Source organism: Macaca fascicularis, chromosome X (assembly GCF_037993035.2).
Source record: "Macaca fascicularis isolate 582-1 chromosome X, T2T-MFA8v1.1".
Taxonomy (NCBI): domain Eukaryota; kingdom Metazoa; phylum Chordata; class Mammalia; order Primates; family Cercopithecidae; genus Macaca; species Macaca fascicularis.
The window spans coordinates 69946148-69959070 of record NC_088395.1 but is presented as its reverse complement, the minus strand read 5'-3'; the positions used below and the strand labels follow the sequence as shown (position 1 = coordinate 69959070).

The 12923-nt window shown below is 36.8% G+C and overlaps 1 protein-coding gene across 5 annotated transcripts in view; it reads left to right on the top strand.

Moving 5' to 3' along the window:
- The window catches only part of SPIN4 (spindlin family member 4), a 287004-nt gene that overhangs the window by 175242 nt on the left and 98839 nt on the right, over nt 1–12923 (top strand). For 4 of the 5 annotated variants that reach the window (XR_012429753.1, XR_012429761.1, XR_012429759.1 and 1 more), the window contains one exon: nt 11031–11153. The gene's annotated coding sequence lies outside the window, so the exon portion shown is untranslated. Of the gene's footprint in view, nt 1–11030; nt 12526–12923 lie in introns of those variants that run through there. The other variant, XR_012429758.1, reaches the window with a different exon arrangement.

Sequence of the window (12923 nt, the reverse complement as noted above, 5' to 3'; positions counted from 1 at the left end):
TCTCTACTAAAAATACAGAAAATTAGCTGGGCATGGTGGCAGACACCTGTAGTCCCAGCTATTCAGGAGGCTGAGGCAGGAGAATGGCATAAACCAGGGAGTCAGAGTTTGCAGTGAGCAGAGATCACGCCACTGCACTCCAGCCTGGGGACAGAGTGAGACTGTCTCAAAAAAAAAAAAAAAAAAGTTAAATATTAGCAGTTTCTCCATAACTGATTCTATGAAGCCAGAATTACTTTTATACTAAAACTAGATATAAACAAAAAAAAAGTATAGGCCAATACCTCTGATAAATATAGAAAAAAAATCCTCAACAAAATACAAGCAAAGGGAATTCAACAGCACATTAGAAAGATAACACATCATGATCAAATAAAATTTATTTCAGGTGGGCAAGGATGGTTTATGATACAAATTAATAAATGGTAAATTACCTCAACAGAATGAATGACAAATAACATTTAATCATCTCAATAGGTACAAAAAATATTTGAATGAATTAACCATCACTTCATGATAAAAACTCCCAACAAACTCGGTATAGAAGGCCCACTTTACCAATTCTATTCAACACAGTACTACAATTATACCCAAGCAGTCAGGCAAGAGAAATAAAAGCCTTCCCAATTGTAAAAGATGAGGTTAAATTGTCCCTCTCTGTAGATGACAAAATGTTATATTCAGAAAAACCTAAAGACTTCATAAAAAACACTTTGATCTGATTAATAAATTTAGTAAAGTTTCAGAATAAAAATCATCATATAAAAAACAGTAGTGTTTTTATACACCAATAATGAACTAGCTATAAAAAGGAAATCAAGAAGATGATACCATTTTCAATAGCTACAAAATACATACTGTAAAATAAAAAGCATCCAAGACCAGTCTCAATCAATTTAGACAATTATTTTGCCAAGGTTAAGGACATGCTTATAACACAGCCTCAGGAAAATATGTGCCCAAGGTGGTCAAGCTACAGCTTGGTTTTATACATTTTATGGAGACATAAGACATCAATCAATACATAAAGATATACATTGGTTTGGTCCCCAAATGTGGAACTACTCAAAGTTGGGGTTTCCAAGTCATAGGTGGATTCAAAGATTTTCTGATTGGCAATAGGTTGAAAGAGTTTATCTAAAGACATAGAATCAGTAGAAGGTAATGTCTTGGTTAAGATAAGAAGTGGTGGAGTCCAAAGAGCTCATTATGCAAATGAAGCCTCCAGGTAGCAGGCTTCAGAGACAATAGATTGTAAATATTTCTTGTCAGACTTACAGAGTCTGTTATGGTGGTCTTAAGATCTCTGTTTTAATGTTAATGCTGGTCAGCTGTGCCTAAATTCAAAAAGGGAGGAAAGTATAAGGCATGTCTGACCACCCATTGCCATTATGGCTAGTGTTTCAGGTTTACCTGAGAAAGACTTTGGCTTAGAGAAGGGGTCCATTCAGTTGGATGGGGAGCTTTGAATAAATTTTTTGTTTGTTTATAGTACTCGGGAATAAATTTATTCAAGGAGGTAAAATGCCTCTACAGCAAAAACTATGGAACAGTGATTTAAAAAATGAAAGAGAACACAAACAATTAGAAAGCCATCCCATCCTCATGGATCAGAATAAGTCATATTGTTAAATAGCCATATTTCTTAAAGCAGTCTTCAGATTCAATGCAATTCTCATCAAAATACCAATGACGTTTGTCACAGAAAAAAAATTTTTAATTTATTTTTAAATTTTTAAATGTATATGTAATAAAAAAAAAAAGAGCTAGAATAGCCAAAGCAATCTTGAGCAAAAGGAGCAAAGCTGAAGACGTCACACTGCCTGACTTCAAATATATGACAAGGCTATTTCTATGGTTTGGATATTTGATCCATCCATATATCAGGTTGAAAATTAATCCCAAATGTTGGAGATGGTTCCTAATTGAAGGTGTTTGGATAATGAGGGTATATGCCTCATGAAGGATTTGGTTTTATACTCACAGTAATGAGAATGTTCTTGCTTTATTAAGAGTTCTCCCAAGAATTGTTTGTTAAAAAGAGCATGGCACCTCCCCCCACTCTCTCTTTCCTTCTTTCTCATCATTTGATCTCCACACACTGGCTCTTTTTTGCTTTCCACCTCGAGTGGAAGCGGCCTGAGGCTCTTAACAGAAGCAAATGCTGACTCAATGTTTAGTGTGTAACCCACAGAACTCTGCTAAATAAACCTATTTGCTTTAGAAACTATCCAGCCTCAGATACTCCTTTATAGCAGCACAACCTAAAACAGTTATAATACTTAAACATCATGGTATTGGTATAAAAACAGACACACTGACCAGTGGATCAGAATAGATGACCCAGAAATGCATCTATGTATATACAGCCAACTGACTTTTGAAGAAGGTGCCAAGAACCAAAACTAAGGAAAGAACACCCTTTTCAATAAACTGTACTGAAGAAACTGGATGTCCATATGCAGAAGAATGAAACTAGACCCTGTCATGCGTGTCCGTGTGAAGAGACTACCAAACAGGCTTTGTGTGAGCAACATGGCTGTTTATTTCACCTAGGTGCAGGCGGGCTGAGTCCAAAAAGAAAGTCAGTGAAGGGAGATAAGGGTGGGGCCGTTTTATAGGATTTGGGTAGGTGAAGGAAAATTACAGTCAAAGGGGGTTTGTTGTTCTCTGGCGGGCAGGAGTGAGGGTCACAAGGTGCTCAGTGGGGGAACTTTTTGAGCCAGGATGAGCCAGGAAAAGGAATTTCACAAGATAATATCATCACTTAAGGCAAGGACCGGCCATTTTCACTTCTTTTGTGGTGGAATGTCATCAGTTAAGGCAAGGCAGGGCATTTGCACTTCTTTTGTGATTCTTCAGTTACTTCAGGTCATCTGGGTGTATGCGTGCAAGTCACCGGGGATGCCATGGCTTGGCTTGGGCTCAGAGGCCTGACAGACCCCATCTGTCATTATGTTAAAAAAAACTATTCAAAATGCATTAAAGACTTAAACATAAAACTTATGATTATAAAACTACTAAAAAGAACATAGGGAAAACACACTAGAACATGAATCCACACAAAGATTTTATAGCTTAGACTGCAAAAGCACCAGCAACAAAACATACAAATAGAAAATTGAACTAAACTGAAAAACTTTGTACAACTAATAAAACAAGAGAGTTAACAGATAACCCGATAAGTGGAAGAAAATGTTTGCAATTTATTTATCTGACAAGGGACTAATATCCAGAATACACAAGGAACTTAAACAACTCAACAGCAAGAAATCAAATAAACTCATTAGAAAGTGGCCAAAAAAATAAATAGACATTTCTCAAAAGAAGATATGCAAATATCTGTCAGATACTGGAAAAATGCTCAACATCACTAATCAACAGAAAAATGCATAGCAAAACCAGAATGAGATATCATCTTATCCCAATTATAATGGCTACTATAAAAATAAAAATAACAGATGCTGCGAGGCCAGGCGCAGTGGCTCATGCCTGTAATCCCAGCACTTTGGGAGGCTGAGGCGGGTGAATCACGAGGTCAGGAGATCACGACAATCCTGGCTAGAATGGCGAAACCCGGTCTCTACTAAAAATGCAAAAAAAAAAAAAAAAAAAAAAAATTAGCCAGGCATGGTGGTGGGTGCCTGTAGTCCCGGCTACTCGGGAGGCTGAGGCAGAAGAATGGCGTGAACCTGGGAGGCGGAGCTTGCAGTGAGCCAAGATCGCACCACTGCACTCCAGCCTGGGTGATAGAGCGAGACTCCATCTCAAAAATAAAAATAAAATAAAATAACAGACGCTGCTAAAGATGCAGAGAAAGGGGAATTCTTTTTTTTTTTTTTTTTTTTTGATGGAGTCTCACTCTGTCACCCAGGCTAGAATGCAGTGGCTCAATCTCGGCTCACTGCAACCTCCGCCTCCTGGGTTCAAGTGATTCTGCTGCCTCAGCCTCCTGAGTAGCTGGTACCACAGGTGCACGCCACAAAGCCTGGTTAATATTTTGTATTTTTAGTAGAGATGGGATTTCACCATGTTAGCCAGGATGGTCTGGATCTCTTGACCTCATGATCCACCCACCTCAGTCTCCCAAAGCGCTGGGATTACAGGCTTGAGCCACTGCGCCGGACCCAAGAAAGGGGAATCCTTATGCACTGTTGGTAGGTAAGTAAATTAGTACAGCCAATATGGTAAAGAGTTTGAATGTTTCTCAAACAAGTAAAAATTGAGCTACCATATGATCTAGCAATCCTACTAGTGGGTAGTTTTCCAAAGGAAAATAAATCAGTATATCAAGAGATATTATCACTTCTATGATTATTGTAGCACTATTTACAACAACAAAGATAAGAAATCAATCTGTGTCCATTCACAGATAAATGGATAAAGAAAATATACTACATATACACTATGGAATACTATTTGTGCATAACAAAGAATACAATTCTGTCATTTGCAGCAACATGGATTGAATTGGAAGTCATTGTGTGAAGTGAAATAAGCCAGGCAGAGGAAAAAAAAAAAAATCACATGTACTCACTCGTATGTGGGAGCTACAAAAGTTGACCTCATGGAGTTAGAGGAAATGATTATTACCAGAGGCTGGGATTGCTGTGTTTGAGGGGGATATGTAAAGAGTTTGGTTAATGGGTAAATAGAGTTGGATAGATGGAATAAATCTTACTGTTCGATAGCAGATTAGCACAACTATAATTAACAGCAACGTATTGTATCTCTTAAAATAGTTGTAAGAAAAAAACTTGAAATGTTTCCAAAACATATAAATGATAAACAGTTAAGGTGAAATAATATTCTAAATACCCTGACTTGATCATTGCTCACTTTATGTGTGTACCAGAATATTACATGTGTCCCATAAATATGTACAAATATATAACAATTAAATATTTAAAAGTTTCAGAGATTATAAATGGGCTTTTAAAAACACTTGATCTAGCTGTCTGTTGTCTATATGAGACTCACTTTAGTACTAAGGGCATACATAGGTTAAAAGTGAAAGAATGAACAAGAATATTTCATGCAAATAGTTACCTAAGGAGAGCAGGATTGGTTACACTAATGTCAGACCAAATAGAAACTTAGTCAGCATATGTTATAGGACACTAATAAGGGCATTATATATTGGTGGTAAAACAATTAGACATATACATGCACAAAACATCAAAGCTCCAAAAATATATGAAGCAAAATGAGACAGAATCAAAGGACAAAGTAGAGAGCTCTACAACAGTAGTAAGACTCTCCAACATCTCATTTGCAATAATGGATAGAAAAACCTGAAAGAAGAACCATGAGAAAATGCAGGACTTAAATAACATTATGAACCAATTAAACCTAAAGAACATACAGAAAATGCTTCACTTTACTACAGAAAATGTATTTTTCTCAAGTGCACATAAAACATTCTTCAGGATAAATTATGTTAGGTCACATGAAAAGTCTTAATATATTTTAAAATATTGAAATAATGCAAATTATCTTTCCTGATGACAATGTAACGAAACTAGAAATCAATAGCAGAAGAAAAAGTGGAAAAGTCACAAATATGAGGGTATCAAGCAATACACTTTGAAACTAGCAATGTGCCAAAGAAGAAATTTCAAGGGAAAATTTAAAATACCTTGAAATGGATAAAATTAAAAAGACACCACAAATATAAGATAAAGAGGCAAAAGTGTTAATGAAAGAGGAGAAAGGAAGAAACCAGTTAGGAAGGCAGTTAGGGTGGGTCTTTGGTTGAATTCTTTCAAACAAAAGAACAGCCTGCAGGCACAGATGAGATAACTTGCACAGGGAGTCTTGTCTAAGACATGTCCACAGCTGCACAGATAAGAAAGGCTACACAGGTGACTTGGTCAGACATGCCCACAATGGAAAATTTTGTCCCCTAACACATACTCAGTAATGGGAAAAAAGCAGTGTGGAGTAACTCAAGCTAAGGGCCTGCATATGCACTAGGAGGATGGGGTGGAGCTACCAGAAATTTGCACCTTATGCAAATGAGATGCCCAACCCTCATTGGTTTCTTATAAAAGTCTTTGCATTCAACTGTAAGAATGACAACCCTCTTCTGGGTCCTCTCTGCAGCAGAGAGCTTTTTTCTTTAGCTTATTAAACTTTTGCTCCAACCTTACACTTTGTGTCCACAATCCTTAACTCTCTTGGTCCTGAGACAAAAAACTTCAGGTGATATCTCAGAACAAGAGACTGCTACATTGTGGTGCATTGGTGAAACTGTATCAGAAGAAAATTTTTAGCTGTGAACACATTTAAAAAGAAAAAAGATCTCCAATCTATAACCCAAATGTACATGTTAAGCAAATAAGAAATAAAACAAACTAAATTGAAAGCTAGTAGGATGGAAATAATAAATACTAAAGCAGAGGAAATTAAAACCAAGAATGAAAAAGCAATAAAGAAAAATCAATGAAACCAAAAGTTCATTCTTCCAAAAGATAACAAAATTGACAGATCTTTAGCTAGATTAAGAAAATGTGGAGAGGAATAAAAGTACTAGACTCATAGATGAAGGGGGAGACTTTATAACCAATTTTACAGGAATATAAAGGATTATAAGGTATCACTATGAAGAATTGTCCAGCAATAAACTGGATAATCTAAATGAAATGGACAAATTCCTAGAAGCACACAAATTATGCTAGCTAACTTAGAAAAAATCGGAAATCTTAATAGACCTATAACCAATAGAGATTGAATTATTTATTTAAAACTCCACCAAGAGGCCAGGTGCAGTGGCTCATGCCTGTAATCCCAGCACTTTGGGAGGCCGAGGTGGACAGATCACGAGGTCATGAGATCGAGACCATCCTGTCTAACACAGTGAAACCCCGTCTCTATTAAAAATACAAAAAAAGTAGCTGGGCGTGGTGGTGGATGCCTGTAGTCCCAACTATTCAGGAGGCTGAGACAGGAGAATGGCATGAACCCGGGAGCCGGAAATTGCAGTGAGCTGAGATTGTGCCACTGCATTCCAGCCTGGGTGACAGAGCGAGACTCTGTCTCAAAAAAAAAAAAAAAAGTTCCACCAAGGAAAATTCTTGAAGCAGATGTCTTTACTGGTCAATTCTATTTGATGTTTAAAGAAATAACATCAATCTTTCTCAAACTCTTTCAACAATGTGAAGAGAAGGGAACATTTTCTAACTCATTCTAGGAAGCCAGGATTGCTCTCACAACAAAGTAAGATAAAAATACTACAAGATAAAAAAAACTCCAGACTAATAGTCCTTATAAATGTTGATACAGAAATCCTCAACAAAATACTAACAAACCTATTTCAGCAGCATACAGAAAATACATGCAGCATGATTAACTGGGATTTATTTCTGGGATGCAAAAATTGTTAAACAATAAAAAATTACTCAAGGCAATACCACATGGATAGTGTTAAGAGAAAAGAAACACGTGATTACCTCAATCAGTGTAGAAAAACATTTGGCAAAATTCAAAACCATTTCATGATAAAAGCACTCAACAAACTAAGAATAGAAGAAAACTACATCAAATAATAAAATTCAAATAGGAAAACCCCACAGCTAACATTATACTTAATGGTAAAATAAAAAAAGTTTCTTCTTTAAGATCAGAAATAAGACAAGGATGCTTGCTTTTGCCACTTCTAACAAAGCTTTGAAAATTCTAGTAAGAGCAATTAGACATAACAAATCATCTTATATATAAAAAAAGAGGTAACATGATCTCTTTTAATGAATAACAAATCTTATTTTTAGAATACTCTAAAGGTTGTGAACACACATAATATCTGTCAGAATTCATTTACCAAATCAGCAGATTTGCAGGCTATAAAATCATTAAACAAATGTCAGGGGAATTTCTTTACATTAACAATAAAGAATCCAAAAAAAAGGCTACCAGAGCAATTCCATTCTCAACTGGAAAAGAAAAAAAAAAAAAAAAAACTTACATAGGAATTGATATGGTTTACATATGGTTTCTCCTCACCAAAAATTATTCTGGATTTCGATCTCCAATATGGCAGTGTTGGGAAGTGAGACCTAGTGAGAGAAGTTTGGGTCATGGGGGCAGGTTCCACATGAATAGATCAATATCCTTCTGTGGGGTTAAGTTCTTCCTCTCACAGAAATGGTTTAATTCCCAAAAGAATGGGAATTAAAAGAATATGGCTCCCTAATTCTATTCTTTGCTCTTTCACCATGTGATCCCTTTGCATACATCTGCTCCTGTTCTGTTTTCTGTCATGAAGGAAAGCAGTCTGAGGCCCTGACCAAGATGCAGCTGCACAATCTTGGACTTTTCAGCTACCAGAATTGTGAGCCAAATAAACCTTTTTTTCTTATAAAATATCCCACCCTAAGTAACTAGTCTGTGACAGCAACACAAAGTGGGCTACGAAAGTGAGTACTGAGGAGCGGAGTATACCTACACAGATATCTGAAAATGTGGAAGTGGCTTTGGATTGTGTGACATGTAGTAGCTGAATGAATTTGGAAGAACAGGGTGGAAAAAATCCTATATTGCAGTGAATAGAGCAGTAATGGAGATTCTGTTAGGGGCTTAGAAGATGAACTGGGACTTCTTAGATAATTATTGAGGGATTGTGACCAAAATGCTGTTAGGAGTATAGACAGTGAAAGCCATTTTGACAAGGACTCAAATGGAAATAAAGAAAAAAATTATTGGATGCTAGAGCAAAAGTCACACTTTTTATACCTTACCAAAGAAATTGGCTGCATTATCCATGGCCTAGGACTTGGTGGAAGGCCAATTTAAGAGTGATGAATATTTGGCAGAACAAATTTCTAAGCAGAAAATCATTCAGACAGCTGCTTTTTTACTTTTAACTTCAAATAGTTAAGATTTAGGAGCAAAGGCATAACCTAAAGTTATAATTTATAAGGATTTGGCATATTCCAAGCCTGGACATGTGGTAGAAAATGAAAAAGAATTTTCAGGAGAGTAATCCAAGGTTGTGACATTGCAACCACTTGCTAAAGAGATTAACAAAGATAAAAGGAACCTAAGTGTTAATGCTCAAAACAATGAAGGAAAGGCCCTGGAGTCATTTTAGAAATCTTTGAGGCTGCATCTCCCATCAAAGACCCAGAGGTCTAGTAGGACCAAACTGTTTCAAGGAACAAATTGAGATGCTAGTGCCCTGTGCTGCCTTGAAACTCTGCTCCCCACATTTTGGCCACACTAACTGGAACAGCTGTGGTTTATGTTGACAAAAAGAGTCAAACTCTGTAAAATATTTGAAGAAATCTATTATGAGCCAAATATGAGTGACCATGGCCCATGACACAGCCCTCAGGAGGTCCTGAGAACATATGTCCATGGTGTTTGGGATACAGCTTGGTTTTATATATTGTAGGGAGGCATGAGACACCAATCAAGTACATTTAAGAAGTACATTGATTTGGTTCAGAAAGGCGGGACAACTCAAAGCAGGGGCTTCCAGGGTATAGGTAAATTTAAAAATTTTCTGGTTGACAATTGGTTGAGTTTATCTGAAGACCTGGGATGAAAGAAAATGTTCAGGTTAAGATAAAGAATTGTGGAGACCAAGTTTTATCGTGCAGATGAAGCTCTCAGATAGCAGACTTCAGAGAGAGCAGGTTGTAAAATGTTTCCTATCGGACTTAAAAGGGTGCCTGGCTCTTAGTTGATTATCTTCTGGATCGGGAGAGGAAGGAAGGAAAATAAAGGGGAAGGGGATTCTCTATAGAATGTAAATTTTTCCAAGAGACTTTGCAGGGAAATTCCAGGGTATGGCAAGAAAATATATTTGGGGATAAAACATATTGATTTTTTTCTCTTGTATGCCAGAGTTAGATTGGAAAGTAAATCATGATATACAGGGTTAAATAAAACCCATCTGATGAGAATTTATGGTTTGTAGGGCATGACTCCCCAGACCACTTAGAAAGGAGTTTGGGCAGGATTAAAAAAAAAAAAAAAAATCAGAGTTTAGTCCTCACTTACATGACTCCGGGAACAACTTGGGTCATTTCTCCAAAGGATGCAAGGTCTAAGTCTTGGCAGCATTCGTGTATATGTGGTGTTAATTCTGCTGGATAGAAGAATACAAGAGCTATGAGGGTGTAGAGGTGATGTAGAACTTTGCTCTTTAGTTCAGCTAAAAGTGGGTTCTTGTCACATCACCAGGAAGAATTAGGAATGCAGACACATTGAAGGGTGAAGGGGACAGAATTTATTGGGCAAAAAAGGAAAAGAAGGGAAAAAAACCAAAACTCCCAGCAAAGCAAGAGGGACATCTGCTAACAGGCCCTCTACCTCACAGATTAATTCTAGGCAACACACAGGAACTGAAGAGTCTAGGATCCTCCCCACACTGCACACAGCACAAACTTCCTGTAGCTCCACCCCATTCTCCCAGTACGCAGGGAGGTCAGAGATTCTCTGGGGACCCTCCCCTTATACGCCTCCTGCATCAATCAGAGGCTTGGTGTTCTCCACTGAGATTAAAAAGAATGTATAAAAAAACATGTGGGCCCAGGAAGACACTTTTCACAGGTGTAAAGCCCCAACAGAGAGCTTCTACTAGGACAATACCAAGCAAAAATGTGGGACCTGTTAGATTATGTTTTGCCTAAAGCTGCCTCCTTACATATTTTAAGTTTGGGCTAAATGTTTCTCTGTATATCATGAACTATAGCCTAATGTAAGTGTAAACAAACCGTAGCCTACTTTTGCGTCAATCATCAAGTTTTGGTCAGTCAAATGTGGCCAGATATTTGAAATTTATTCAAATAAGGCAAAAGCCTAGCTATAACCAATCCAGCTGTTTCTGTACCTCACTTTCATTTTCTATACATCATGATTCTTTATTGTCCATAAATCTTTTTTTACCATGGAGCTGCGCTGCAGTCTCTTAGCCTACTCTGGCTCAGGAGGCTGCCTGATTCACAAATCATTCATTGCTCAATTAAACTCTTTTACATTTAATTTAGCTGAAGTTTTTGTTTGTTTGTTTGTTTTTGTTTTAACAGATGGCATCAGAAGTGGGATCCAAAGTAGAGCCTCCAATGACACCCAGGAGTGCTGAGTGACCAAGCAAGGTACCTGCCAGGCCCATTATGTCCATTGCTCTCTTGGAGCAGCTGGTTATCATGGTAAGTTCTCTCTCAGATTCAGAAGCTCCACAGATTTGTGGTTTGAGCTCTCCAAGTTTCTATGAGCCCATTTCTAATCCAAACTGCATTTGGAAGTTCTGAACTGGGTCCAGAATCAAATTAGATCTGGTAAATAAGTGGCTTGGATCCGGTCAGAGGCCCCTTAAATCTGACTGGGTCAGAAGAAAACCAGTAGTAAATGGCAATAATGTGAGGATTAAATTTGGCTTTCTCTCTTGAACAAGATTTTCATGTAACTTTAAAGAATAATGAATGAATTTTGTTCACCTTTGAATAAACTACAGAAAAAAAGGAAAGACAGGACAAAATATTGTTTGGAAAGCTAAGTCTTCCTTCTATTAATGAGTAAAGGTTTTTGCCTTTTCAAAATTTTCAAATTATCATTTTGGCTAAATAAATAACTTATGGTGACGTGGAATCCTATTCTATAATATTAAGTGTTTTAAATCTTTAACCTAATTGACAGGCTTCCCAAAATCAAATTTCAGCTTCAAAATTAAGTAGTTTTTGACCTCTAACTGTGGGATGCTCCAGCGGACCCATGAAGCATCCAAAAGAGAGGTAAACAGAATTATTTGACATGTTAAATTACAAGAGAAGCATTGTCAAAATAAGAAATAACGTTTAACCTTTTTCAGGCTGTATTTCAGTAAATGTTATTAATATATGTTGTAAAATTATATGAGATTTATCGAATTCTAATATGTTTGAGTATATGCTATCAATCATGATTATGGTTATTATGTTGTAATTGTAGGCCACAGAAATAACCAAATTTCCTTGTCATTTGTGTCTTTAACTATAATTATTTAAAGTCATTTTCACAGTTCATTGCTTAAGGCTGATGCAGTTTCTGAAAACTTTACAAGCATACAGAATCCTAGAATATGGCGTCTTTTAGGAGGTTTATGAAAGGATGGAAAGGACCCTGAAAAGCACTCTTGAATACATGTTTCTGATAACTTTAGAATCATATCATTTGGACTGGGTAAGAATTCCTGGAACTTGGGTGAAAAGACTGATTTATAAAACTGCCAACCCAAGTAGTACAAAAATTAATTGAACACCAAGAAAATACTTTGCCAGATTTTCATGCTAAATCAGCCAATATTGAAACTGAACACCATGGTGTAAGTCAAATTACCTGTGATAACCCATCAGTTATCAGTGCTATGCACCTAAATTGAAGAAACAACTGGTATTCAAGAGGACATAAGTCCAATGTTAAGCACGGACTCTTGGAAAACCGGGACAGCCACCTTGTACTTCTTGAGTTCTTAAACTTTTTGTTATTAAAAGTTATGCATTCCATGACTAATCATGGAAAAAATAAAATGATCCAAATTAAATATATATTCGTTTGGTGACTTCTCAATTGCTAAAATAGTTTCTGACCAATGTTTGGTTTGTCAAACCCATATTGCTGGGAAGACAATGCTTCAGGTACATTCTGTTACCTGATGGCCCATGGAAACATTTATAGAGGGATTTCATTCAATTATCATTTCCAATGCATGTTTTCTGGTTTTATAAGAGCTTTCTCATGCAAGAGGGCTAATTTTACAAGAGTATTGTGTTATGCCACAGTGTATTTTCAGCAGGTAAATAAAGCTTTTCATGGTTCACTGACTGAGAACAGTAAACCTCTTCTTAATTGAGAACCTGAATATTGGATCTTCTGTAAACATCAGAAGAAGGCTTCCCTTGCCATCCACATTGCAGCAAAACTTCAGGACCTTGAATGCTGGG